The sequence below is a fragment of the Oryctolagus cuniculus genome, chromosome 19, assembly GCF_964237555.1.
Source record: "Oryctolagus cuniculus chromosome 19, mOryCun1.1, whole genome shotgun sequence".
NCBI lineage: Eukaryota > Metazoa > Chordata > Mammalia > Lagomorpha > Leporidae > Oryctolagus > Oryctolagus cuniculus.
The window spans coordinates 54272687-54299254 of NC_091450.1; the positions used below are offsets into that span (position 1 = coordinate 54272687).

The 26568-nt window shown below is 40.5% G+C and overlaps 1 long non-coding RNA gene and 3 pseudogenes across 4 annotated transcripts in view; 3 read left to right on the forward strand and 1 right to left on the reverse strand.

Moving 5' to 3' along the window:
• Positions 1–26568, forward strand: part of LOC138847020 (uncharacterized) — a 56072-nt gene that overhangs the window by 23547 nt on the left and 5957 nt on the right. For 2 of the 4 annotated variants that reach the window (XR_011384607.1, XR_011384608.1), the window contains exons 2-4: positions 15300–15865; positions 16211–16366; positions 16904–16982. This is a non-coding gene — a long non-coding RNA (uncharacterized lncRNA). Of the gene's footprint in view, positions 1–15299; positions 15866–16210; positions 16367–16903; positions 17523–26568 lie in introns of those variants that run through there. The other 2 variants (XR_011384606.1, XR_011384609.1) reach the window with 1 other exon arrangement.
• LOC100350142 (homeobox protein SIX4-like) lies at positions 458–5170 on the forward strand (annotated as a pseudogene).
• Positions 8206–10395, reverse strand: LOC127486527 (SURP and G-patch domain-containing protein 1 pseudogene; annotated as a pseudogene).
• On the forward strand, positions 10264–11241 carry LOC138847019 (protein-L-isoaspartate O-methyltransferase domain-containing protein 1 pseudogene; annotated as a pseudogene).

Genomic DNA, 26568 nt, shown 5'->3' on the forward strand with positions numbered 1-26568 from the left:
AGAGGAATGGCTGCTAATGGGCCCAGCTGGCTGGAAACCCCATTTCAGCTACCAGGCCTTTATCACCATGGTTTGGCAAGATGCTTTTCAGTAAATTATTTATTTTTGGAAAGGAACCAGTGTCAGTTGACAGACCCTCTAAGAAACCCAGCCAGGTGGGCTCAGCCAGCAACCCCTTCTCCCCTCAGACTCAGAGGCTCAGTGGTGAGGGGTGGCCCTGATGAGTATTGAGGGAAGATTGAGGGCAAGCCTGGGGGACCCCTCTCAACCAGACATTCCCTCACATTTGAGTGTACAACCCACCCCATCAGTCCGACAGCCTCCATCCTCAGGCCCTGCTTTTGCTGCTTTGCTGTCTCTGAGTCCTTCAGATCCCTCTCTCACTCCACACCAAGAGCTGGAACAGGGGCCTGGAGGGAAGGACATCCTCTTTTTTTTTCACCATTTATATATTTATTTGAAAGGCAGAGTTACATCAAGGCAGAGGCAGAGAGGTCTTCCATCCACTGGTTCACTCCTCAAAGGGCCTCAACCAGTGGAGCTGGGCCAATCTGAAGCCAGGAGCCAGGATATTCTTCCAGGCCTCCCACATGGGCACAGGGGCCCAAAGACTTGGGCCATCTTCCACTGCTTTTCCAGGCCATAGCAGAGAGCTGGATCGCAAGTGGAGAAGCATGGAATCCAACCTGTGCCCATATGGGATGCTGGCACTGCAGGTGGCATCTTCACCTGCTACACCACAGCACTAGCCCCATCCCATCCACTTTACTCACAGCTAATGTTAGGCCCATGTTTCCCTCTGTACACATGGCTGCTACAGTCTCTACTGCCATGATGGCATTTTGTTCCCTACCATCCTTGGAAGAGACCAGGCAGAGACCCCATCCTCCAAGTCCAGGAAAAATAGATAAAATGAGGGGAGAACGGCAGAAAGCAGCTATCCCTTTACACTGCTTTGCTCTAGCAGCCATCTTAACAATTGCAAGTGCGGCGGACATCAAGCAGGAGAATGGGATTGAAAGTGCCTCAGAAGGGCAGGAGGCACACTGAGAAGCGGTGGGGGGGGTGTGGCGGCGGGGCTCCCACACCCCCCAACCTAGGCTCCAGCCCCTTTCCCTCTGGAGCCAGGGGACGTTGCTCCCGCTGCCACCAAGGTGAGCAGAGTGGAAGGGGCAGTGGTGGCGGAAGCGACGTGGCGATGAGCAGAGCGGTGCCCAATTAGGTACAACTCCACTTGGAACTTCTGGGCCAACACCAAGCCGCCGTCGCTGTCTTCGCCACTGCTGTGGGCACGGAGACCTCTCTCGCCTTCTCGCTAGACCATGTTCCCTACGTGAGGTGCTGCAGCAGGGGGCAACCTGGACTACCTGGCCAGGTTCCTGTGGTCAATGCCCCAGAGCAACCTGCTACATGGCAACAAGAGCCTGCTGAAGGGGCAGGTGCTCCTGGCCTTCCACTAGGGCATCTTCCCAGATGCCTGGATAAGAAACAGCATCCTGGAGAGCCCCAACCACCTGCTGCTGTAGCAGCTCTGGTACAAGGTGCGCTACACCGGGAAGGTGCACCGAGAAGGCGGCCTAGGCCGAGGGACCCTGCGGCTGTGTGCCATAGACAACTACCAGCTGCACAGGACATTGCCCCTGCTCTGCACCATCTGGACTGGGAGGAGATGGTGTATTGTTTCAAGGAAAAGTTGCACAACATGCTCAAGGAGCTCTACAAGCAGAATCGCTACCCCTCGCCCTCCAAGAAGCTGCACCTGGCCAAGATCACCATCCTCTCCCTCATCCAGGTCAGCAACTGATTCAAGAACCAACAGCACCGTGCCTGGAACCCGTTGGAGAGCCAGTCCAAAAGTGAGTCAGATGGCAATTCCAGCAATGAAGGTGAGTCCAGCAAAGGACAGGAGGATCTGTCTCCTTACCCTCTCCAGAGTTCCTCTTATGGTGTCACCAACCTCAGCTTGTCCAGTCACATGGAGCCCACGAATTGGAAATAATGAGATATCCTTAAGTGGCTGGTGCTGTGGGCTCAGCAGGTTAACGCCCTTGCCTGAAGCAATGGTATCCCATATGGGCACCAGTTCAAGACCTGGCTGCTCCACTTTTGATCCAGCTCTCTGCTATGACCTGGGAAAGGAGTAGAAGATGGCCCATGTCCTTGGGCCCCTGCACCCATGTGGGAGACCCAGAAGAAGCTCCTGGCTTTGGATTGGTGCAGCTCCAGCTGTTTTGGCCAATTGGGGAGTGAACCATCCATTGGATAGAAGACCTCTCTCTCTCTCTCTCTCTGTCTCTATCTCTATTCCTGTCTCTACCTCTCTGCCTCTCCTCTCTCTGTGTAACTCTGACTTGCAATAAAGAAATAAATCTTTAAAAAAAGATATCCTTAAGCTATTCTGGAGTTTTGTTGAATGGAAGCTTAGTACCTGCAATTACTTCGCCTGTTTTCCTTAATGGTAACTATTTCATTCAGGGACCCAGTGGAGTCATCCTAAATGGATTAAATGTGAGAAATACACAGTGTCCTTAGCCCACCAAAAATGTCAACCAACATTGTGAACAATGGTATCTCCATGATGGACATCCTGGGGCCCACATCCTGGGATGTGAAGGAATTCAATGTGCTGCAGTGTTCTGCAGCCAACTTGGCATCCACCACCTCCTACAGCCCCAGTGTCCAAGTGTCATTCCCAGGGTTCATCCCCAGTGCTGAGATGAAAAGAGAAGGCATTCAAACAGTGGCTTCCCTGGAGGGAAGCTCTGTGGTGACTTTCACTACCCCAGGGCAAATCAACCAGTACGGCATTGTCCAGATCCCCAATTCCAGAGCCAAGGGCCAGTTTCTTAATTGGAGCATTGGATTCTCTCCACTGCAGTTGCTGCCTGTCTCAGTGGCAGCTTCACCAAGTAACAGTTCCATAAATTCAAGCACTTCAGACTAGAGCACATTCACCAGCGAGTCCACCCCAGTGCAGCAAGGCAAGGTTTTCTTAAGCTGTCTCACTCCAAGTGCAGTGGTATACACTGTTAGTATTTCTGGCCAGACTTTGGGATCTGTGAAACAGGAAGGCTTGGAAAGGAGCCTGGTGTTTTCTCAGTTGATGGCCATCAATCAGAATGCTCAGGAAATACAAACCTGTCATCTGAAAAATCCCTCAAGGAGTGGCCTTCACCCTCTGGCCTCTTTGTTGGTGAATGTGTCCCTAACTCAGTTTTTCCCTGACTCCACCTGCGCTGCTAACTTCCACTGAGCTCAACCCTGACATCACTGATAACCAGCCAATGCCTGCACCTGTGGCAGGCAAATCCTCAGGGGTGGCGGTCAGCAATGCTAACTATGCAACTCTTCAGAACTGCTCCCTCATTACTGGCCAGGACCTGTTGTCCATGCCCTGGGGGAAATTGTTCCTACCTCTGAAGACCAGATGGGCCATGCCTCCATAGCAGTGCACCAGAATTTTGTCAGAGAACACCATTTGGTTCTGCAATCAGTAGCTAACCTAAAAGAGAACCTCTTATCAGATTCTGAGAACAAAGCAACAAGCAGCCTAATTATGCTGGACACCAAATCTAAATATGTGCTAGATGGCATGATTGAGACTGTGTGTGAAGACCTGGAAACAGACAAAATAGAGCTTGCTATGCTCCAAACTGTCCAGTTGGATGAAGATATACAAGGCTTATAAACTTCGTGTGTCCCTCCTCTCCCTTTTTGGCATCAGAGGCAGATGTTGTCCTGAAGCCCTGAGAACACAAAGAATTTCCCCATTCAAAGGAAAACTATGCTTTTACAAGCATATGCATTCAAGAGACTTTAGATCTGCACAAAGATCACAGTTAATTATATAGAGTACAACTGCATTACTGCAGCCTTTTTGTTCACATACAATGATCTCTTTTAAATTGATGGAGACAAAAGAATCAGATGAAATGTCTCAAGGCAAAGTTTTACCCTTTATTGACAATATCATTCTAAAGTGAAAATGGAACTTAATAATTTTTTAAATTAAAAATGTTTACATGTAACACAGAAAACTAAATACAGCTGCAGACCATTAGAAACAATGCAATTATTTTTGTTTACCTTTATACCATGGCCATTGATAAAGTTAAGCATAAATTGTACTCCAAACTGTTCTAAGGGTGTCTTTTTAAAGTTCAGTGGCTTAATTATATATTTGTGTGTAGGTAGAGAGAGACACACTTCTCTTTTTCAGCATCTTTGGCTTAGGTCTCTGCACATTTGCAAATGTGATTGCTTATAGCTCAGTGTAGCTGAGCAAGCTGGAAACTCCAAGAAAAACTCTGAAAAAACTTCACTGTGAATGTAAATATATGAGTTCTACATGCAGGCTTTGAGTAATTGCAGTGAATTTTATTTATATTATATATTTTCCTCTTACACTTCAGGCACTATGAATTGAAAAGAGAAATGTTTTCTTACTGTTTATTTTTATTGTTTGAACAGGAAGTGAACATAGTTGCTTCCAACAAAGTTTTACTTTTTATAGGATTTTAAAAGCAATGACTTTTTTAACAGGAGTCTCTTTAGGTCAATATTAATAACATTGAAATCAGAAATCTAACACCTAATGTTGGAATTTGGTAATTTTTTCAAATCTTTGTTCTTTAGTTAGCAACTCTGATTCATTTAAATATGTTTTCTATAGAATTCTGCATGCCTTGTTACTTTGTGGCCTTTTAATTAGTAGTAACATATGGAACTGTCCATGGAAGCACTGATGGTTCTTTTCTACTGTCTAACAGTGTTAATTTCATCACAGAATTTTTCACTAAATTTTAAGTATAAAGTTTATAATGCAAATTGATGAACAGCTAATTATTGTTGCTACTTTCTACTCCACTGAAAATAAGAACAGCATTATAGATACCACATAAAAGCAATTCTTCAGGCTATGAAAACACCATTATAGAGTTAAGAAAGAATTTGTAAATTCTCTTGAGCAAAATCCTGTTGAAACTTCATTCTAAATGTTTTTGAAACAGTTGTTAAGCAATGATACATGACTCTTGTTTGCACTATATTATCATGTCTTCTTTAAAAGTAAATATTTTTTGTTTCTGTAAAAAATGAATAGAGGAAATCTGTGTTTCAAACAATAAATAAGGTATATAAAATGTAAAATCATGTGACATTTAAACAGGTACAAAAGCACTTTATAGAATTATAATTCTCTCTCTCTCTCTCTATATATATATCAATTGGATACAGTAACAAAATGGAGACAAGTAACTATTATTCTGTTGTTGGTTCTGAAACAATGAAGTATAAACTCATTTATTTGATGTGTGGAATATCTCTGAAAGAGTGGAGATTGAAGTGTTATGCACTGCCTTTAAGGGTGAAGACATACATAATTGAACAGCAAGGAATACTGTTTTTTTTTTTTGAGAGAGTGAGAGAGAGAGAGAGAGAGAGAGAGAGAAAGGTCTTCCTTCTGTTGGTTCACCTTCCAAATGACCGCTACAGCTGGCACTGCGCTGATCTGAAGCCAGGAACCAGGTGCTTCCTCCTGGTCTCCCTCATGGGTGCAGGGGCCCAAGCACTTGGGCCATCCTCCACTATCTTCCCAGGCCACAGCAGAGAACTGGACTGGAAAAGGAGCAGCTGGGACTAGAAGCTGGTGCCCATATGGGATGCCTGTGCCGCAGGTGGAGGATTAACCAAGTGAGCCACGGCACCAGCCCCGGGAATACTGTTTTTCATTATGTTGATATCTTACAAAATAAATAAAAATATTTAAATCATTAAAGTTAGAGCATCTTATCAACACCATCACACCACACTCCTTATAAATCTCCCAAATTCATCATCTGTATATAGGAAAATGATTTTTACCTAAAATCATGCACACTATAGGTAATCTTTATTTTTAACATCTATTTTGATCTTCTGCTTTGTTTCATATTGTCTGTTTTCAAATACACTTATTTTTCATTTAGAGTCATATTTTTGGCCCTATGCTTTAATGTTAATTTTCCATGTTATATCTTAAATGTATTAATATTTGATTATTATTTTCAATTCATATTTGCCTTTTTAATTTTATTTTTAAATAGAGAACAGGGTGAACTTTGAACATTTTGCTATATTTTTTCATGTGTATCAACGTGACATGTAAAATCTGTTAGCATATCTTGCTTAATAACTTACAATTCATATGAAAAAATATCTATTGTGATGTATTCTCTTGAAAAATAAGATGAAATAATTGAGATAATTTTGTTGGAATGCTCATTATAAAGGAAAAACCTTTGGCTGCAAAATCATTTTCCTTATTCCTTCCTGAAACACAGTATGCTAGTCATACAGCAGCTATTATGTAGCCATGAGGTAAGATTATGGAGACTATAAGCCACATTGTCAGGATCATGTCAATGTTACATTCTCAGACTACTATATTAGTCCCAAATCATATAATTTGGGGAGCTTGTTACACAGAAAAATAAAATGATTTAGATAAGCCTATGACTTCAATTATCTATTATGTTCAATCAAGTTTATTATTATTATTATTATTTTTTGACAGGCAGAGTGGACAGTGAGAGAGAGAGACAGAGAGAAAGGTCTTCCTTTGCCATTGGTTCACCCTCCAATGGCCACCGCGGCTGGCACGCTGCGGCTGGCACACCACGCTGATCCGATGGCAGGAGCCAGGTGCTTATCCTGGTCTCCCATGGGGTGCAGGGCCCAAGTACTTGGGCCATCCTCCACTGCACTCCCTGGCCACAGCAGAGAGCTGGCCTGGAAGAGGGGCAACCGGGAAAGAATCCAGCACCCCGACCGGGACTAGAACCCGGTGTGCCGGCACCGCAAGGCAGAGGATTAGCCTAGTGAGCCGTGGCCCCGGCCAAGTTTATTCTTAACTGAATGGAAACAGTATTATTTTATTTTATTTATTATTTAATTATAATTATTATAAATCATCCTCCTTATCTCTTACCCAGGTTGTCCCTTATGATATTTTAGTCTCCAACAAATGAGGCATTAAGTCCCTCTGGTAATGAGGAAAAGATTTTCCAGTAGCTGTCTCCTCTCAGTTTCAACATAATCCTAGTATTACTTCAGGAGTAAAACTTTGAGAAAGATCTTCCAAGTCATACAGATATCTTGCAGACTATAATATCTTTTAAAATCTAAAATGACACTTGTTCCTCTTATCTGTTCTATTAAAAGACACTATTGGTTATAATTAATCTAAACCAAAAACAGCAGTATTATTTTTACTTCAGTATCAGTTCACTTATGTGCTTTTTTTTCTTTTTCTACAATAAAGACAAGTATAGAGAAAGCAATTTTCAAGACATTTCTTACAATTTTCCCTTTAGATTAATTAACAGATGGCAGTGAGAGAGCAGGAGAAATTAAGAAAAGATATTATAATTTAAATAAGTATCTATGAAGGGGCATGCTAACACTTGCCTGTTAGTTACACATGTTCAATTCCTGCTAGTAATGCCTAGCTCATTTTTATCACTTATTTACCCACAAAATAATTATCTTAGGGTAACTGCTGTAGCGCATCAGGTTAGGCTGACACTTAGAATGTACACGTCAATCCACCGTCCTGATATTTATTTGTGAGGAAGCAGATATTGGCTCAACTAGATGGGTTCCTGCCACAGATATAGGAAACCTGGGTGGAGTTTATGCCTCCTGGCTTTGACCTAGCCCAGCTGAAGCTACTGAGGGAATTTGGGGAGTAGAACTGAAAATAAGATTCATTCTCAATCTCATTCTCATTCTCATTCCCATTCATTTCTCTCTCTCTCTTTCTCTCTCCCCCCTATCTCTACCATTCTGCTCTTCCAAAAAATAAATGCATTTTTTAAAGATTTGTTTATTTTCTTTGAAAGGCAGAGTTACAGAGAGGCAGAGGCAGAGAGAGAAAAGTCTTCCATCTGCTGGTTCACTCTGCAAATGTCTGCAAGGGCTGGAGCTGGGCTGATCTAAAGCCAGTAGCAAGGAGCTCCTTCCAGGTCCCCTATGTGGCTGCAGAGGCCCATGGACTTGGATCATCTTCCACTCCTTTCCCAGGCCAGAGCAGAGAGCTGGGCTGTAAGTGGAGCATCCTGGACTCAAACTGGTGCCCATATGGAATGTGGGCACTGCAGGCCACAGCTTTACCCACTATGCCACAGAGCCAGCCCCAATGAATACATTTTTAAAAGAATACTTTTTTTTTTTTTTTTTTTTTGAGCACTGAGACTTTAATACACAGCACGACACTGGTGACGGCAGGGGCGGGCGCAGCGCGGCCACGTTCCACGGTCCAGGACCGGTGCTGGGAAAGCCGCCTGCGCAGCTGTCAGTAGTACGGCCGCCTTGGGTTGTTCAGGGGGTTGGGCCGGAAGCGGTAGGCCAGCATCATCCTCTTGCGGAAAGCCTCGTACTCGTCGTCCTCCTTGGAGAGCTCAGCCGGCCGGTCGATGCCGAAGCCGGCGCCGTCCACGGTGGTGGTGCCCTTGCTGACCGGGTTCTTGATGCCCTGGCCCTCGGAGCCCAGCCCCTCGCCCTCCTTCCAGCCCATCTTCATGAGCATCTGGTAGCCGATGTTCTCCACGGTCAGCTTGAACTCCTTGTACTCCGAGTAGTCGGGCTCGCGGCCCTCTTCAGCGCCTTGAAGGTCTCCATGAACTTGTCCAGCTCGTCGGGTAGCAGGAAGTCTCCGATGAAGTGCTTGCCCCGGCCCATCTTGGTCAACTGCTCGGCCCACTCCCGCGTCTTGTCCATCTCCATGCGGCGCAGCCGGTGCTCCCAGGTGCCCAGCTCGCTGTCCACCTCCTCCTCGCTGTCGTAGCCGTGCTGGTGCTGCTGCAGCGCCTTCTCCCACAGCAGCTGCATGTCCTGCATGGCCCGCTTGTGCTGCATGATCATGTCGTACATCTGCTGCATCTCCTGCTGCTCCTTCAGCTGCTTCTTCTGGGCGTCTGACAGCTCCGTGACGCCCACCAGACCCACGGGCTTCCCCTTCTCGTAGCCGAGCCCCTTGAGGTCCTGAACTGAGAGAGGCGAGGGCGAGGCGTCCACCTCTCCCTGCACCAGCTCCGCAGTGGGGAGCTCCACCTTGTCCTCCTCGGGCCCCCACCTGCTCTTCTGCTTTCTTTTCACGGCGGCCATGGCGGAGGCCGGCTTCCTGGGGGCGGCCGGCGCGGGGGCAGTGGCCGGCGCGGGGGCCGATGAGGTGGGGCAGGTGGCGGCAGGGGGCGAGGCCCCCGACGGGGCGTCAGGAGGGGACGTGTGCTTCGGGCTGGGCTCAGGTGCTGGGGGGGTGCCTGTGGAGCCGGCCTTGGCGCTCCGGAACTCCTCTAGCTTCTGCCGGAAGTACTTGTACCCCTGGCTGTTGGGTTCGTACAGAAAGCTGAATGCCTGGTTCTCGCGGTTGTTCTGGAGGGCGATGGTTTCCACCTCGGGACCCCCGTCCGCTATGAACCTGGCCAGCTTTTCTGCGAGGCTCTTGGCCTCCTGGTCCTCTGGGGGTGAAACTTTCTGAGAGGCTCCCTGGGACTTCTGCGCCTCCTTCCTCATCTCAGCCACCTTCTTTCTGTAGTAGAGGAATTCCCTGCTATTCTTATCGTGTAAAAACGCAAACGCTGGGTTATCCTTGTAGTCCTTCATAGCTACTTTTTCTAACTCGGGGTCTCCTTCTGCCACAAAGCGGGCCAATTTCTCTATCACTTTCCGAGTCTCGGCTCCCTCTGGGGGTGAAACTGTGATCTCCAGCCACTGCTCCTAGTCCTCCTCCTCGTCCTCATCGGGGGACTGGAAGACGCTGGGCCGCTGGGCCACGGGCAGCTGCTTGGCGTGCGAGTAGTTCCTCACCTGGCCCCGGGCGCTGCCCAGCCCCAGGCCCGCTCGCTTGCCGAGCAGCAGGGGCCTCTTGCCGGCGCTGGGCGGGGGTGTGCTGGGCGGGGCGCCGGCTGTGCTGGCGGTGGCGTCTGTGGTGGTCTGTGCCTTCTGCAACTTCAGGAACTGCTGCAAGAAGCTGCCGTCATTGGCGAATTTGTTAGAGACGCAGGAAGAGTTGTGTGCGTTCGCGACTTCTCCGGGATGCGGGGGCTGAGGGCTGGCCGCCTGGCTCTGCTTAGCTTTCTGCTCCATTCTGGCCTCGATTTCCCGCTTCTTCTGCGCGATGAGCTCTTCTTGGTGCAGGGTGTTCATGTTCATCTTTGCAGACTTGGGGGGAGCGACCCCAAACCACCGGTTAGCCTTCCCTGCAACATCCCGGTTGTCCATCTTGAGACTCCAAGAATACATTTTTAAAAGGCAGCGGTGTTGTGGTGGTAGTGGCAGCCAGCTGCCAGGGTCTCAGGAGCCTGGCCCTGCACATTGCTGCTGTGGGCTGGACCGACAGCCATGCCACAGGTCTTTTGGAACAAATCATGGGATGCAGCTTCATTCAGATGTGGTAGAATATGCCAAGGAAAAATTTGGGTGCTTTATAAAAATAGTGATAGCTTTGATAAATTTGAGTTCTGTGAACCTTCATTGGTGGTTGGTAATTGCCTCCAGAGATCATCTGACAGACATCAGTATGATCAGATTTATTGTGATTCTAGAGTCCAGAAAAAACTACATGAACATTTTACTGAATGTGGGAGGCATACTAGTTATGCTTACAGAAAATCAGTTAACACAGATTATGCTAACTGGAGAAACCACTTGGGAAAGTAAAAATAACCTTGCTATTTCATTTGCTCCACTTGTGCACCAAAGTGAGAATGATTATGGCAAGCTTGCCATTGTTGGACTGCCTCCTTGACCTGTCAGAAAACTGCAGGACTTGTCGAGTATTTACATTTGCTGCAAACTTAGAACTTTCATAAATGATAAGATGCAGGCCAAAGGGATTTCCCAAAAGGAAAAGAAAGAGAGTGAAACAGAATTAATAGGCAAGTCATTGTAGGTAATAAGCTTATTCCTCAACCTCTAGACAGTGAGGAGGATGAGAAAATGGAAGATTAGATAAAAGAGAAAGACTACAGTGAAGCCGTGAAGCCAGAAGAGCCTCCTCAGAATTCACTGAGACAGCAAACATGAAGCTGCCCCTCGTTGAGTCTTTAAAAATTTACTTGACATATTTTAGAAATAAATTACAGATTGATAAGAAAGAACGACTCCTGATAATTCCTGTAGTCTCAAACCTGTAACATTTGCTAGAAGTTAAGAGAATTATTTCTTTCATAAGAGTGAATTATAGTGGGGCAAAAAGTATAACCTGTTCCTCTCAGTAGCAAAAATGATGTATTCAGTCATTAAAAAGAATCTCTTTTATAAAATCTATTTTTTTAAATCTTGGAAAAATGCTATTTATCTCAGACTGATTTGAAAGTAGAATACAACCATAGTCAAGACCTTGTGACCTATAAATCCTTTTTCTGACTCCTTATGGATTCATAATAGTGAAGCTTAGATGTAATTTTATGTAAGATTTAAATCATTGTTAAGCATATAAATCTGGTTTGAACAGTAGTTATTTTATTTCCTCTACAAAAACTTTCTTATAAGGAAAACAAATGCTTTATAGACCTATTTGCCTTACTTTGTTGCATCATTATTTCTGTGTTGCTGTAGATATATTGCAAGCAATATATGTGTGCACCAATAATGCAACATCACACTAGGACCACAAGGAGTCATAACTTTATGTAATTTTTAGAACTTTCACATGAGTAACATACCTGTATAGACAATTAAAATTAGGCAACCTGTGCAAACCCAGCAATGCATTCTACGCAATCCAAACAACCTAAATAACTATTGCATCTCCAAGATGAGGCTTATATCCTTTGACAGCTCCAGGAATCCAACTGGAAACATCAAAGTCAAAAGAATTAATTTACAACTCTGAATCTAAAAACAAGTCTATCAAAGATGTCAGAGGTTTAAAACACTTGGTCAAAACAGGAACTCAGACCATTCTGAAAAATAACAATCATCTATCCAGACAAGGTGTTTCAGCCAGAGCTATATATAAACTAGATTTAATCAGTCACAAAGTGATCAATCAAATATTTCAGAATGAGTAGATACTCCAGAAAAATCTTAACTCTTTTAAGACTCAGGTATTTTAATTTTAGATTATTTGTTTTTATTGTCACACAATAGTTGTACATTTTATAGGGTACAATGTAACATTTTGATATATGCAAACATTGTATTGATCAAATTAGAATAATTAGCATCTATTGCTTCATATATTCAAGATTTCTTTGAAGTAACAACATTCAAATGTCTTTCTTCTAGCTATTTAGAAATATACAATATGTTATTGTTAACTATTTTTACCCTACTCTGTGCAAGAGAACACCAAGATTTTTTTTACAATAAGAAAAAATAACTTTAATTCAATAAATTACATCTGAGGTTTTTTTTTTTTTTACCTTTTTTGAGAAACTTAACTTACTTTAAAGGAGAACCCAAGAATAATACATCTGTTGCGAGTACTTAGATATAACTATAGTTTATGAGACATAAGAATAAATTCCACTTAATACACTTAAAAAAAGTAAATCTTTGAGAACAAGTTTTACTACTAACTCTCATAATACAACTCTCGGAGGACAGAAGTCCTCCATGGGAAGTTAGTGCACAGTGACACTTGTTAATTTAACTATTAACACTCTTATATATGATGTCAGTGATAACATGAGGCCCTTGACATGGTCTGCCTAGGCTATGGGAGCCCTTCAAATCCACAAACTACTTCAGTATTAGACAAGGCTATAAGCAAAGTGGAAGTTCTCTCCTTCCATCAGAGAAAAGCACATCCTTCTTTGGCGGCCATGTTTTTCCATTGGGATCTCACCCACAGAAGTCCTTCATGTAGGACAGTTTTTTCCACAGTATCTTGGCTTTCCATGACTAAAATGCTCTCATGGGCTTTTCAGCCACACCAGAAAGCCATAAGGGCTTATTCTGAGAACAGAGTGCTACTTCAAGCAATTGTCATTCTATTAGTAAGACTTAGGTATTTTCAAGCAATGAGAGCTTAACAACAATAGCAGAAAATCCAAGACTCAATACACATGAAATCTTCATTTCCTAGCTCAGTTACTAAAACAGCAAAGAAAAAAAACCCTTGAATAGGAGAATTAGCACACATACTCACCCTACTACTTGGAGCAGTTTAAATGTATTGAGAAAAGTAAAGGTCAAGAATCAAATCTCTAAACTTTTTTGGGGGGAGTTTTTTTTCATTTTTTTTAAACTTTGATTTAGTAAATATAAATTTTCAAAGTACAGTTTATGGATTACAATGGATTTTTCCCCCCATAACTTCCCTGCCACCCGCAACCCTCCCATCTCCTGCTCCCTCTCCCATTCCATTCACATCAAGATTCATTTTCAATTATCTTTATATACGGAAGATTGATTTAGTATATATTAAGTAAAGATTTCATCAGTTTGCACCCACACAGAACATAAAGTGTAAAATACTGTTTGAGTACTAGTTATAGCATTAATTCACATTGGACAACACATTAAGGACAGAGATCCCACATGAGGAGTAAGTACACAGTGACTCCTGTTGTTGACTTAACAATTTGACACTCTTGTTTGTGGCGTCAGTAATCTCCCTAGGCTCTAGTCATGAGTTTCCAAGGCTATGGAAGCCTTGTGAGTTCACTGACTTCAATCTTATTTAGACAAGGTCATAGTCAAAGTGGAAGTTCTCTCATCCCTTCAGAGAAAGGTACCTCCTTCATTGAAAAACTGAGGAAATCTCCAACTAAATGCAAACTGTAAAAATAGAAAAGTTGAAACAAGGAAAATTACAATCAAAGATGGGTTAAGAATGTCAAAGATCAGATTTCAAAATTCAAAGATAAAAATTTCTTGTGAGTCTTTTCCTATCAGAAAACCTGGTTGCTTTGATATTAACATTTAACATTAACAAATTCTAACTTCATAACAATATGCCTTTGACATTAATACTTAATTTATAGAAACTCATATGGCCAATTCCATGGTAACATCAGCCAATGTTATTTCACACAGGATCCATCTTTCACAAAACTAGAACATTTTATATTTCTCTCAGCTCATTGTCCTGTTCTGTTACTTTTTCCTTGCCAACACCATTTTACTTCAGGACAAATATTACTCACTTTTCCCCTTAATCAAAACACATCATTTATATTCCATAACTTCATGCATGTCTGTCTATGACAAAGAGATTTTTAAACTTTTCTCTTAATATTGAGTATCATATATTTGTTAGAATTATTCCTTAATCTTAGTTACTCAATATCTAGTGAACGATTAGTAAACAATGTTAAATTGACATATTTTAATAATTTATGATAGCAGCTACTTATCAGCCCAGTGCTTTTTATAGAATTTAAGATGTCAACTTTACATTTAGAAATATTTTCCTTCTTCATATTTACCTAAGTTTTAACAATTATACTTAGATTTAAGAAACCAAACTATTAGACAAGCATGGTTGGGCCATTTTCTTGACAAAAAAAAAACTCTAAAAACTGAATTTTACTTCATATATATGAAGCAGTGCACACTGTTTGGTTTTAGGTCAAAATTATACCTTTATTATTTTAAATGTCTACCAAAAATAAGTAACATTTGCTTGACTAGCATACCTAGGCACAGACATATGTTAATAACTCTGAAAACATTTTTATTTTGTTTTTACAAAAAATTTATTTGAAAGGCAGAGTTATGGGGTGGTGTGAAAGAAAAGAGTACAAGGATGGGCCAGGGCTGGGCCACACAAAAGCTAGTAGCCAGAAAATCTTGGTCTCCCACTTGGTTGGCACCCAACTAGTTGGGACATACCCATTGCCTTCTCAGGCCCATTAGCAAGAACCCAGATCAGTAGTACATAGTTGCTGGGAATTCATCTGGCACTCAAATATGGCTGCAGGCATTGCAAGTGATGGCTTTATCCATCACACTATGCCTACTCCTTTACCAACAAATTTCAGACAACCTAGTGTACCACAGATTTATTTAAGGCATGGGCCCCAAGAGTACTTAGATTAGTTTCTTTGTGTGAGTACACATTTGTCCATGTGCCAAATGATCAGAAATAGTAAGGGGATTTTACATTACAGACACAACTAGTACCATGTACAAAGTGTAACACACATCACAGTTCTCACCCTACAAAATCACATACACAACATGGACAATCACTTACAATGAATCAATTGATGTGGCCCATGGGACACACATTCCCCTCCTCTGCTGTAGATGGGTTCCTCTAGGTGCTGGTGCAGCTTCTCAATTTCACCAAGATGCTCTTCCCACAGGTCAGCCCCTGCAACCATCCCACCAGGACAGAGAAGTGGGAGAGAGAAAATGCTGGTTACTACTTTGCCAGAAGAATGGACTTTGCCAGCAGCCCCTCAGCAAGATCACCATCCTTCTGCCAATCCCTTTGTCTCCTCATACAGGCACCCAGAGGACACTGGTTAACTTTGGCCCAAGAGTAAATGAGCTTTCAAAACCAGAGAGCCTCCTACTAAGAAAATCCCATGGACCTCCTCTCACACAGTTGTCTGCTATGTGAGAGTTCCATGTTTTAGAAAAATAACAGAAGGATTCAAGATAGGACCTACCTAGCATCTGGAAAGCTATGGCCACCTCCTGTATGTGACTTTAAGGATAACAGAGACAGCCTCACTTGACCTGTTTTCTAATATTACCTTTCATTTTACTGATACACAACTGAACATCTTTAGAAAGGACAAATCCTTTTGTACAACCCTTAGAGAGAAGGCTTAATGTAAAAGCACATTATCTTCAACACATCCTACATGGTTAGTTGCTGAAACTGGATGCATCAGACAGCCAGCATTGGTCCATGGGTCTGCAGGTGGGTTACAGGAGGAAGGAGAACCTCCAAGGAAAGAAAAGGATTCAGAAAAACAGGAGGAAGGCTAATGAAAGGTTACATTACCTGTGCATTTCTTTTCTGAAAACTACAATTGTCTTTCTCTTGGAACTGAGCTGCATCACAGTATTTGCCTGCCTAGAGATACCTGCCCACTTGGTATAACTGCCTTTCATGCATTGGGTATATGTGCAGGATGGGGAACTGCTTGCCTCTCTATAACAACATCTTGCAGCTAGAAGCCAGTACTTGTTAGTGCTTGTGCCTAGAAAACTGTAAGAGTGGCCATGGGGACAAGAGATCCTTAATTTTCCCCTTCCCTTGCAGAGCACTGAGGCCTCAGGCATGGAGAATTAAAGGATGTACTTAGAAAGTACCAAGTGTGTGTGCAGCCCTTTCACTTCATACCCACTCTGTGAGAAGGCACCAGAAAGGGAATGGAAAACAAAGCCCGCCCAGAAAGGAAAATAAGTCAAGTCTTTGGTATTCTTCAATTTCTCTTCTTACTTTCACTTAGTTTAGAGATTCTCCCCCTTTAGTTATGTATATATTTTATCCACTAATTCATTTTTAAAGAGGTTAGAAGGTATTTGTATAGTTCAAAGATGCATTTGGCAGCAAGTAGTAGAAAATGCAATTATGGCAGCTTGAAATGAGGGACATTTTTCTTTCTGACTTCATAAGGAGTCCACAACTGGGTGGCTGCTGGCTTTGGTTCAGTCTCAGACAATTATTGCCAATTTTTCTATGCTTCTATTAGATTTTTATGACACAATTCTCATGTTAATATGATATTAATACAAAAATGAAGACGTATTCCATGTAGTTCATAGATACAATTTGGATGTAGCTTTTATTGAAAATACTCCTAATGTGGTTGGCCACAACTGACAAAATAAAATTATACTTCTATTATTAGCCTTGTGTAAGATTTATATATTCTGTGTAGTTTGGAGTTTGGGAGTCACAACTAAAGAAAGACTTTCTACAGTAATATTTTATGTCTTTTACTCTTTTTAGCCCTCCTAATGATCTTGGAACCATCTTGGAAATAGTACAAAGAAGACAAAACTGAAGCTACACCAAAGTCAAATTTAAGGTGGGTTTAAACCTCACTAAAAAGAAGAGAATGTGTTGTGTCATAATTTTGCTCAAATAAATGGATAGACATAATGGATTTCTCCTATTATTTTTTCACACTTGATGTTATAGTTAGTTCTAAGTCCATTTCTAAGTAATTTAGCCTTTATTTGTTAAGTATAAGTTAACTATTCAGTTGAGATGATAAAGCAGATTTTGTGGAATATAGTATTATATGCCAGAAACTTATATCTAAAATGACTATTATAGGCTATTTCTGAAGGAAAGTCAGATTTACACCTTGTGGTGCAATCCCCCTAGAAAAGTAATATACATAGGAGAGCTCATATGAAGCTATTACTTTAGCCCTGATAGTATAAGCCCATATTATCACTCATGAAACTTGTGACCATTTTGTTTCAATGATAGCAAAATCACACCAAATAAAAAGCATTATTTTTTTGAAATTTTATAGAAGTTACACAAATTTCATGCATTTCATATGTACAGATTTAGGAACATAGATATACGTCCCATGCAAACCTCCTAATACCCAAGACCAACCCTTCTTCCTCCCTCTTCCATCCCCATTCTTAATTTTTACAAACATCTACTTTCAGTTTACTTAGTTATCATAAGTTCCAGCCTTCATTAAGTATAAATTAATGATAATCAGTTTAATTTCTAATAAGTTTGCATCTTTTAACTACACAGTTGAGGTCATTTACATTCAAGGTGAGTGATGATAAATAATGACTTGCCCTTCCATTTTTTGATAAATATTCCTATTGTTAAATTTGGATTTCTTTTGTACTTCTACTAGGGGATTTTCTGCCATCTCATTCTTTCACAATTATGGATATCATTCTGTGTTTCTGTGTGTAGCACATCCTGAAGCATCTTTTGAAAGGCTAGATAAGTGGCAACAACTTCTTTCAATTTCTGTTTGTTGTAGAAAGTCTTTATTTCACCTTCATTCATAAGTGAGAGCTTTGCAAGGGTACAGTATTCAGAATTGAAAGCTTTTTTTTCTTCAAAGACTTGGACTATATCTCTCCCTTCCCTCCAGCCTGTAGGGTTTCTGATGAGAAGTCAGCTGTGAGTCCTATTGGAGATCCTCTAGAAGTAATCTGGCATTTCTCTCTTGAATATTTGAGAATCTTTCCTTTATGTTTTATTGTGAAAAGTTAGACTACAATGTGTCAAAGTGAAATCTTTTTCTGGTCATGTCTGTTAGGGGCTCAGTGTGCTTCCTGTACTTGGACATCCCTCTCTTTCCCCAAATTGGTGAAGTTTTTGTAAACATTTTACTAAATAAGCCATCTAGTCCATTCTCTCTTTATACACCTTCAGGAAATCCTAAGACCTGGATGTTGGGTCCTTTGACAATATCCCATAGGTCTCCAAAGCTATTTTTACATTTTCTATTTTTATCTTGTTTTGCTTTTATTTTTTTTTGGTCTAACTGTAATATTTCCAAATATTTCTCTTCTAGTTTGGAAATTCTTTCTTCTTCCTCACCATGTCTGCTGTTATGGCTGTCCATTACATTTTTATTTGATCTGTTGAATTCTTCATTCCTAATATTTCATTGCAATTTCTCTTCTTCCTCCTCCCTCTCCCATTTCCATTCTTACTTTTACAAAGATTTATTTTCAGTTAATTTTATACTCATGGGTTTAACCCTACACTCAATGAGTAGAGAGTCCACTGACTAGCATGAGAAAAAAAGAACATAAACAAATAAACAAACAAAAAACATTGTTCTTCAACAGTCAAGACAAGGGCTGTTCAAAATCTCGGCATATCAAGAAGTGTTCCACTCCTATAGATTAACTTTTAGATATCCATTTAGTAACCACAGATCAGAGAGACCATATAATATTTGTCGTTTTGTGACTGGCTTATTTCAGTAAGTATAATGGTCTCAAGTTGCATCAATTTTGTTGCAAATGACAGGATATCATTTTACCACTGTGTACTATTCCATAGTGTATATATACCATAGTTTCATATCCAATCTTCTGTTAATGGATGTCTAGGTTGATTAAATATCTTCATTTTTAAAGATTTTTTTAATTTATTTTAGAGGTAGAGTTACAGGCAGAGAGAGACAGAGACAAAGGTCTTCCATCCACTGACTCACTCCTCACAATGGCTGGAACAGAGCCAATCTGAAGCCAGGAGCCAGGAGTTTCTTCCAGGTCTCTCACACAGGTTCAGGGGCCCAAATACCTGGGCAATCTTCTGCTTCTTTCCCAGAACATAAGCAGAGAGCTGAATTGGAAGAGGAACAGTTAGGGCATGAACTGGCACCCATACAGAATGTGGGCATCACAGGCAGAGGCTTATCCCACTATAGCACAATGCTGGCACCCCCATATCTTAGCTATTGTAAACTGAGCTGAAATGAACATGGGGGTACATATTACTCTTTCATATACCAATTTCATTTCCTTTGGAAAAATTCCAAAGTGGGATCTCTAGATCATATGGTAGATCTATATTCAGATTTCTGAAGTATCTCCATACTGTCTCCCACAGTTGCTGTATCAGTTAACCTTCTCACTAAGAGTGCAAGAGGATTCACTTTTCCCCACACCCTTACCAGCATTACTTGTTTGTTGATTTCTATGGGAAAGACATTCAAACAGGTGTAAGGTAAAACTTCATTGTGGTTTTGATTTGCACTTCCCTGATGGCTATCCATTCTGAGCATTTTTTCATGTGTCTGTTGGTCATTCGAATTTATGCTCATCAAAAATATTTGTTCTTTTGCCCAATTTTTAACTGGGTTTTTTGTTTTGTAGTTGTTGAGTTTCTAGAACTCTTTTTTAATTTTTTTTATTTTTTTATTTTTTTTGACAGGCAGAGTGGACAGTGAGAGAGACAGAGAGAAAGGTCTTCCTTTGCCATTGGTTCACCCTCCAATGGCCGCTGCGGCCGGCGCACCGCGCTGATCCGATGGCAGGAGCCAGGAGCCAGGTGCTTTTCCTGGTCTCCCATGGGGTGCAGGGCCCAAGGACTTGGGCCATCCTCCACTGCACTCCCTGGCCACAGCAGAGAGCTGGCCTGGAAGAGGGGCAACTGGGACAGAATCCGGCGCCCCAACCGGGACTAGAACCCGGTGTGCCGGCGCCGCTAGGCGGAGCGAGTTTCTAGAACTCTATACATTCTGTAAATTAACCCTTTATCAGTTGTATAGTTTGCAACTACTTGCACCTACTTGTCTGGGTATACAAAGCTAATTGATTTTTTTGTACTGATGTTATATCCTGATGCTTTACAAAACTCTTTTATGAGTTCCAATATTCTCTTTGTGGAGTCTTTTGGGTCCCTTATGTATAGAATCATATCACCTGAAAATAGGAATAATTTGTTTACCTCCTCAGTTTGTATCCCTTTAATTTCTTTTACTTCCTAATGGCTCTTTCTAAATCTTCCAGGACTATATGAAGCAGCAAGGGTGAGAGTGGGCATCCTTGTTTGGTTCTTCATCTGAATGGGAATACCTCCAATATTTTCCTATTCAGTAGGATGCTGGTTGTGTGTTTGTCATAAACTGCCTTGATTATGTTGAGAAATGATCCTTATATACCCAATTTGCTTAATATCTTCAACATAAAAAGGTATTGAATTTAATCAAATGCTTTCTCTTCATCTATTGAGATAAGCATATGATTTTGTTCTTCAGTTTGTTAATGTGATGTATCACATTTATTGATTTTGGGGTGTTGAAGCATCATTGCATACAAATAGATTGCATACAAATCCCACCTGGTTCAGGTGAATGATATTTCTGATGTACTGTTGGATTAGAATGGCTAGTATTTGTTGATGATTTCTGCATCTATATTCATCTGGGAAATTTGTCTCCAATTCTCTTTTTCTGCTGTTTCTTTTATGGCTTAGGAATTAAGGTAATGCTGGTCCCATGGAAGGAGTTTTGGAGGATACGCTACCTTTCAATTGTTTTGAAAAGCTTTATAAGAATTGGAACTATTTCTTCTTTAAGTGTCTGCTAGAATTCAGCAGTGAAACCACCTGGACATGGGATTTTCTTTGTTGGGAGGGTCTTTATTACTGATTCAAATTCCGTATTGGTTATTGGTATGTTTAGATGTTCAATGTCTTCATGACTCAATTTTGGTAGATTGTCTGAGTCCAGGAATCTATCCATTTCTTCTGGGATTCCCAATTTGTTGGCATACAGCTCTTTGTAGTAATTCATGATGATTATTTTTATTTCTGTGGTATCTTTCATTATGTTTCTTTTTTTATCTCTGATTGTATTGATTTGGGTCTTCACTCTCTTTTTTGGTTAGTTGGGCAAACGGTGTATCAATTTTGTTTATTTGTTCAAAAAATCAGCTCTTTCATTTCACTGAATATTTTTTATTTTTTCTTGGTTTCTATTTTGTTTACTTCTCTAGTTTTAAGTATTTCCTCTACTAATTTGAGGCTTGGTTTTCTGTAGTTTTTCTAGTTCCTTGAGATGCATTCATATCTCACTTATTTTGGCCTTTCTGATTTCTTGATGCAGGCACCAATTGTCATAAACTCCCCTCTTAATATTGATTTTGCTGTATCCCATTAAACTTATATGTTGTAATTTATTCTTAATTTAATTCTAGAGTTTTTACTTCTCTTTTGAATTCTTCTGAGATCCACTGTTCATTTACAAGCATGTTGTACTGTCTCAATGTGTTTGCATATGTTCTAGAGATTCCTTAGCTGTTATTATTTTTTTGACAGGCAGAGTGGACAGTGAGAGAGAGACAGAGAGAAAGGTCTTCCTTTGCCATTGATTCACCCTCCAATGGCTGCCGCAGCTGGCTGGAGCGCTGTGGCTGGTGCACCGCACTGATCCAAAGGCAGGAGCCAGTTGCTTATCTTGGTCTCCCATGGGGTGCAGGGCCCAAGCACCTGGGCCATCCTCCACTGCACTCCCTGGCCACAGCAGAGATCTGGCCTGGAAGAGGAGCAACCGGGACAGAATCTGGCACCTGACAGGGACTAGAACCCAGTGTGCCAGTGCCACTAGGCGGAGGATTAACCTATTGAGCCATGGCACCGGGTTGTTTTTTTTCTTTTATGTTAAAGTCTATTTTGTCTGATATTAGGATGGTTACACTTACTTTTTTGCCTTCAGTTAGCATGGAATATCTATTTCCATTCTTTCATTTTCAAACTATGTGTATATTCATTGGTGAAGTGTTTCTTGTAGACAGCAATTAGATCTTATTTTTTAATTCCTTCAGCCAGTCTATATCTTTGAATTGGAGATGATTTTAGGCCATTTAAATTTAAGGTTACTATTGATAAGTGACAATGTGGCCCTGCAATTATTTTCATAAATATTCCTATTGTTTACTTTCTATATTTTGACCTTTTACTAGGAGAATTTTTACCTTCACATTGCATCATAATGATGCATATCATGTTGTGTTTCTGTGTGTAGCACATACTTAATCATGTTTTGTAAGGTTGGATGAGTGTTAACAAATTTCTTCAAGTTCTGTTTGTAATGGAAGGTTGTCATTTCACCTTCAATCATACATGTGAGCTTTGCAATGTACAGTTTTCTGGGTTGACAGTTTCTTTATCTTAAGACTTGTACTATGTCTCTCTAATCTCTTATATCCTATAGAATCTGATGAGAATTCATCTATGTGTCTAATTAGAGATCCTCTGAAACTAATCCATTTTTCTCTCATTCACATTTTTTATATCTCTCCTTATGTTTTACTGTGGAAATTTTGACTACAATGTGTTGTGGTGAAGATTTTTCCTAGCCATGTGTATTAAGAGTTCTATGTTACTTCTGAACTTGGGCATTTATTTCTTTCTCCAAATTATGAAATTTTCTTTAGTTATTTCAGTATAAAGGCCTTCTAATCTGTTCTCTCTTTCTACAGATTCAGGAAATACTAAGACCTGTGTATTTGGTCATTTAATAGTAATCCATAAATCTCTAACACTGTTTATAATTTTTCTATTTTCCTCTTCCATTTGTGTGTGTGTGTGTATATGACTGAAACATTTCCAAAGTTTTGTCTTTTAGATAATATTTTTTCTACCTCACAAAGTCTGTTCTTAAGGCTTTCCACTGTATTTTTTAATTGATATATTGATTTCTTCATTTGTTGTATTTCATTTTGAATTCTAAATCTTAATTTCATGGGCAAATTTTTCATTCACGTCATTTACAGATTTCTTTAATTTGTGAATTTGCTTCTCATTGCTTCTGAGTAATCCTATGATTGTATTCTGTTTCAGACATTTCATCAATCTCTTCATCTTAACATTCTAATATTGAAGTTTCATGTTTCTTTTAGGAAAGTCATTTTGTCTTCCTTATTTTTTTAAAGATTTTTATTTATTTGAGATATACAGCTACAAATATAGAGGGAAAAGACATATTGAAAAGTTTTTGTCGATTGGTTCACTACCCAAATGGAAATTATGGCCAGTACTGAGCTGATTCAAAGCCAGGAGCCAGGTTCCTTGTCCAGGCTTCCCATGCAGGTGCAGGGGTCCAAGCTTTTGGGCCATCTTACATTGGTTTTCCAGGCCACAAGCAGAGAGTTGAATCAGAAGAGGAACAACTGGGAAACAAACTGGTGCCCATATGGGATGCCAGGCCACTGGCAGAGCATTAGCCTACTATGCCAAAACACTGCCTCCAACTTCCTTATTCTTGCTTCTTGAATTTCTGTACTTATTTTTATGCATTTGTGGAGATACTTGTTGATTTTTTCCCTCTTACTGTTCTTACCTTTGAACTATGCCTCTGTGGTTTAATAGGGTGTCTGCTGTTTCAATGAATACCCAGAGGTGTGTGTTGAGTGTTTCCAGGGAGCTCTGATCAGCGCTAAAGGGTAGGCCAAGTATCCAGGTGACTACCAATTTGGGCATGGTAGATCTCTTGTTAACAGAAAGGGAGGTATTGTCATCTCTCTAACCACACCCTCACTTCCTCTCTAAAAATGTGATCAATGCTTAGGTATTAGCCATCAGTGAATGTGATACTCATCTGAGATTCCACATGAACAAGGAATCTGTGCAGTTCTGAATGTGAGCATGGTTCCCACTCCAGTGACCCACCACAGGTAATCAGGGAGCTCTGAGGGTGTGAAGCTGCACACAGTGATTTCCTTGAGATCCAGCTACACTTCATACCCTCTTATGCAGTCACAAAGTTCCTTCTGTCTCAGCACACAAGGCTCCAACATTCATGAGATGTGCACAAAAGAGCTATGACAGCTGCTACCTACTTTTGTCTAAAATGGTGCCCTCCCTTTCTCATCTGGTTTCTGGGCAGCATTGTAGGGGATAGGGAAAAAGAAAAGTGTCCCTTTCTTGATTGAGTGAGCAGGCATCCTGATCCTCTCAGGGCTCTTGGCTAGAATCAAAGACAGTGTAGTCTTCTAGGATCTCCCTCAGGCTAAATCTCCAGTGTCATGGGCAATTACAGTCTGATCTCACCTTCCTCTCCAAGCTGGCACTTTTTTGGCTCTGTGCTGTTGAGGTTTTCTGCTGTGTCTGTGCTCATTGCTGCACATTTGCACCTTCCACACAGTTCCATGATGTCTCTCCTCCTGCTGCAGAATCTCCAATGGAGATTTTCCTCTAACCCTCTCCTGAGAATGCACTTTCTCCACTTTTTAAAAACTATTTTTCCCTAGCCTATAGCAGCCCATCCTTTCCCTATTCTACTATCTTGCAACCCAGAATTTCTTGTAAGGCTAATTTGGTAATGGTGAAGTCTTTTTTTCTTTTTTGCTTATCTTGGAGATACTTTATTTCACATTTAGTTTTTAAAGATAGCATCACTGCTTATAATATTATTGGCTGGAAGATGTTTTTTCAGACCTTGAATACAACCTCTCACTCTCTTCTGGCCTATAGAGTTTCTAATAAAAAGTTTTCTGTTAGGGTGTTTTTTCTTTTTATGTAATTTGACACTTTTATTATCTTTAACATTCTCTACTTGTCTTTATTTTTTTTGACAACTTTTCTACAATATACCTTGGAGAAGATTTTTTTGGTTGAGTCTTATTGGGGTATTTTGTGTTCCTTGTATCCTGATGTCCCTGTCTCTTTCAAGACCAGGAAAATTTATGACTACTATTTTATTTAATAGCTTTTCAATATATTTTACTCATCTTCTTATTCAGAAATCAATATCATGTGAATATTTGTCCATTTAAATCATTAAACCCATATTTCACATAAACTTTGTTCATTCTTTTAAATAACTTTCTATTTGTTTTTTTCTACTTGTTTTTCTTTTTTAAAGATTTATTTATTTATTTGAAAGTCAGAGTTACAGAGAGGCAAAAGCAGAAACAAAGAGAGAGAGGTCTTCCAACTACTGTTTCACTCCCCAGATGGACACATCAGCTAGAGCTGCACTGGGCCACCTTCCACTGATTTTCCCAGACCAGAACAATTGTTAAATCAACAACGGGAGTCACTGGGTACATGCTCCCCAAGTAGGATCTCTGTCCTTAATGTGTTCTACTATGAAACTTAAAAACAACACTACTAGTCAAAAAAAATACCCTATACCTTGTGCAGTTGTGTGAGTGCAGCCTGTTGAAATCCTTGCTTAGTATATACTAAGTTGATCTTCAGTATATGAAGGTAATTGAAAATGAAACTCAATGAAGGGCGGGATGGGAGAGGGAGTGGGAGAGGGGAGGGCCATGGGAGGGAGGGAGGTTGTGGGGGGAAGCCACAACAATACAAAAGCTGCACTTTGTAAATTCACATTTATTAAATAAAAAAATAACTATATAACAAACAAAAAAAAAAACAGAAAAAAAAGAACTTAGTACTTTACCCTTTTAGTATTTTTTATGTTCTACTTAAAACTATTGGTTAAACTCTATAATTAATACACAATTACTCTTAGGTGTTTAATTAATGCTATAACTAGTACTCAAATAGTATTTTACACTTTGTGTTTCTGTGTGGGTGCCAACTGTTGAAATCTTTACTTAACATATGCTAAATTGATCATCTGTATATAAAGATAATTGAAAATTAATCTTGATATAAATGGAAGGGGAGAGGGACTAGGAGAGGGGAGTGTTGTGGGTGGGAGGGAAGTTATGGGGGGGGAAGTTATTGTAATCCATAAGCTGTACTTTGGAAATTTATGTTCATTAAATAAAATAAAATATAAAAAAGTTTTGTCCAGATAATAAATCCTTTCTTCCACTTGATGTATTCTGCTTTTGAAACTATTATATTTTTACTTCACCAACTGAAGTTTTCACTTCCAGTATTTCTACTTTGTTATTCTTAATGATTTGTATCTCTCTAGTGAAATATTCATTCATTTCAACATTGCTCTCTCCATTTCTCTTGCATCTCATTAAGTTTCCTCACAATCATTAATTTGAATTCTAGTTCTGCAATTTCATTGATTTTGTTTAGATGATGATCTAATTATGGAGAAATCCTGTGTGCTTTTGGTGGTGTCTTGCTACATTGCTTCAGTTTTACTTGGTCCCCATGTTGATGTCTTTGCATCTGATGTACTAATCCCTTCTCTAGGGAGCAAGTTTTATTAGAAAAGATTTTATGGTTTAGAT